At 43.9% G+C, this 3,447-nt stretch overlaps 1 protein-coding gene across 1 annotated transcript in view; it reads right to left on the minus strand.

The window, feature by feature from the left end:
* Positions 1–360, minus strand: part of LOC108800992 (cytochrome P450 2C50-like) — a gene marked incomplete at its 3' end in the record, with an annotated part of 8,445 nt that extends 8,085 nt beyond the window's left edge. The window contains exon 1 of the mRNA XM_018572971.1: positions 337–360. The remainder of the gene's footprint in view (positions 1–336) is intronic.
* Positions 361–3,447: the final 3,087 nt, after the last annotated feature.

Consider the following 3,447-nt stretch of genomic DNA (forward strand, 5'->3'; position numbering starts at 1 on the left):
TCAGTGGCAGCCTGCTTCCACTCTGCAAAGTGCCCGAAAAGTGGCAGGCTCAGCCCAGGAAGTGGTATGCCACAAACAGGGAGTCGGTGTGGCATGTGTTAGGCACCAAGGACTTAGTGAGTTAATGAAAACACAAGCATGTATACAGTGAGTTCTGAAAAGTGAGACCTTCTGTACTGGATTCTTGTTGCAGATCCGGGATTTACTACACCAGGATGAGGATAACAACCTTTTAAAAAGAAACACAACAAGGGCAGCTACCATATTACTGTCCTCACAGATTTACCTTAATATAAAAAGAGTATAAAGCCAAATAAACTGGTCTCCTCTACTCACTGTTGTGCGCTTTCTGTGTTGATCTGGTTGTTCTCCCTTCGGTGTCTCTGCAGTGACTGGTTTACTTTTACACTCAGTGGCAGTATTTATAGATCCTTGTTACAGACTTTTCTGACATTCTTCAGATCTGGCTGAATTCCAGCTTCTCTCAGTCTCCTCCCAGCGATAGAAAAATATATTATAATGTGACACTGGCTTTCTGCAGATCATTTATTATCATGTATTATGCTCAGTGCAAAGGTGAGTGATAGTAAAGATGCTGGCTTGGTGGTTAGTATTAGCTACCCTCCCATATATAAAATCTGGTTTCTGCCCGGACACCAGAGGCCACCACCTAAAACTGGTGGAGAAAAGATTTAACCACAAGGGGCGTAGGGACTTCTTCTCAGTGAGATCGGTTAAAGTCTGGAACTTGCTGCCACAAGCAGTGGTATCAGCTGAGAGTATTGAATCATTCAAAAAGCATTTAGATACCTTCCTCAGAGACCGCAACATACAGGGGTACAGGTACTCTTAAAAACAAGGACGGAAAAGGGACTCGTGTACACACATACACATGCACAATTACACACATACACACAAAGGTTGGACTTGATGGACCTGTGTCTTTATTCAACCTCAAATACTATGTAACTACGTAACTATGTTAGTGGTCACAATAATAACCCTCAGCATTGGTGTCGGTGGACTCAATAATAACCCCCAACACTGATGTTAGTGGCCACAATAATAACCCCCAGCATTAATGTCAGTGGATTCAATAATAGCCCTCAGCAATAATACCGATCAGCTTTGGTGTTACTAAACTCAATAACAACACCCACATTGACGGTCAGTGGCAGTGTTAGTTAACCCCCTTCCTGAAATTATGGACACCGGCAGCCTGCTTCCACTCTGCAAAGTGCCCACAAAGTGGCAGACTCAGCCCTAGACGTGTTGGGCCGCACACAGTACATGGGCCACCAAGGACTTTAGTGAGTCAATGACTTAAGACAAGTATGTATACAGTGAATTCTGAAAAGTGAGACCTGCACTGCATCCGTGTGGCAGATCGTGGATTTACTACACCAGGATGAGGATAACAACCTCTTAAAAAGAAACACAACGACGATAGCTACCATATTACTGTCCTCAAAGTTTTTTGGTTTTTTTAGCATGTAAAATTTTTATTATTTGAAGTAGAATAATACATACATACATGGAGGAAAATGTCACCAGGAGATAAGCAGCTAAACAATGTTCCCTCTAACATCAGGGCTATATATACGTTACGGCTTTCAGTCTCTAGGTTATAGGAAAATAACAATGGGTAGACATCAATCCATGTGTACAGTTAACATAATGAGTCAAACATAACTCAAATCTCGAGAACAATAAACAACAAAATCTTCCTCAGGGCATGTGCATGGATTTAATAGATTTAGGTAATACTCGGGGACGAACTGAGGGTAGTATGAACAGGGCTATGTAAGAGATGTAAGGATTCGCAGGAAAAAGTATCTACTACGATGAAGTAGCTTATGTACAGGAATGGGAATTTTAGTGGATGTGTCAAAGGACATCGAGGTCTCCCAAGGTGCCTGCCAGTTTGGCCTTGAGGTACCATTTGGACAGTCTGAATATGGACATCAAGTCTATTAATTGGGCTGGCGACAATTCATCTAGGATGAAGGATTTCCAAGTATCGAAAATTTTTTGCAGTCCTCAAAGTTTTACTAAATAAAAATGTATAAAGCTCAATAACTCGTCTCGTCTACTCACTGTTGTGCTTTGTCGTGTTGATCCGGTTGTTCTCCTGTGCGTGTCTCTGCAGTGAATGGTTTACAATTACACTCAGTGGCAGTATATATAGATCCTTGTTACAGTCTTTTCTGACATTCTTCAGATCTGGCTGAATTCCAGCTTCTCTCCATCTCCTCCCAGCAATATTAAAATATATTATAATGGGACACTGGTTTTATGCAGATCATTTATTATCATCTATTATGCTTAGTGCAAAGGTTAGCGATTGTGTGATAGTAAAGATGCTGGCTTGGTGGTTAGTATTAGCTACCCTACCACCCTGCCTGGACACCTCCATGTATTTATAAACACACACTCTCTGGTAGACTGACTCAATGCTAAGCATTGAGCACAATAACTTTCATTTAAACATATGCCGATTAGACATAACATTATGACCACCCACCTAATATTCAGCAGGTCCCCTTTTGCCACCAAAACAGCCCTGACCCATCGAGGCATGGCCTCAACTCTGCCTCTGAAGGTGTGCTGTGGTATCTGACACCATACCCTTCAGTAGCAGATCCTTTAAGTCCTGTAAGTTGTGAGGTGCGGCCTCCATGGATCGGCCTTGTTTTTCCAGCACATCCCACAGATGCTCGATTGGATTGAGATCTGGAGAATTTGGAGGCCAAGTCAACACCTCAAACTCGTTGTGTTCCTCAAACCATTCTTCAACCATTTTTGCAGTGTGGCAGGGCTCATTATAATGCGGAAAGAGGCCACTGCCATCAACGAATGCCATTCTCATGTACTTGGTCTTGGTGTACTTGGTCAGCAGCAATTATTTTTATACAGTATTTATATAGTGCCAACAGTTTGAACAATATAGGGAAGACATTACAATTACAATACAGTTCAAAGCAAGATGGTAAGGAGGGCCCTGCCCGGGAGGGCTTGCAATTTAAGAGGGAGGGACAAGTGATACATGACGAGGCAACTGTGTACAGGGCCGGATTACTCACAAGGCCAACCAAGGCCTGGCCTTGGGGAAGCAGGGAGTAGAGCTGCAGTAGGGGTGTGGAATTCCTATCTTCCGATGCCCGGGACATGCAGTTCCAGGCGCCGGACGGGTAGTTGTTTTCTACATATAGCCCGGCTTTGGGCAAGCAGAGCTAAATGTACTGCGGGGAAGCCGCTGCTTGTTTTGTACAAGTGATCTCGGCGATGTCGCCTAATTCACTTGCATGCACCCTGCAGGTCGGCCATTCTCCATGGGGGGGTTGGCGGGTAGGGGGGCGCATTGAGGAACCTGGCCTTGGGGCAGCAAATAGAGTAAATCCGGCCCTGGCTGTGTGGGGATGAATTGTTTGAGAAAGAGTTCAGTGG

Source organism: Nanorana parkeri, unplaced genomic scaffold (genome assembly GCF_000935625.1).
Source record: "Nanorana parkeri isolate BGI_ZX_2015 unplaced genomic scaffold, ASM93562v1 scaffold2191, whole genome shotgun sequence".
NCBI lineage: Eukaryota > Metazoa > Chordata > Amphibia > Anura > Dicroglossidae > Nanorana > Nanorana parkeri.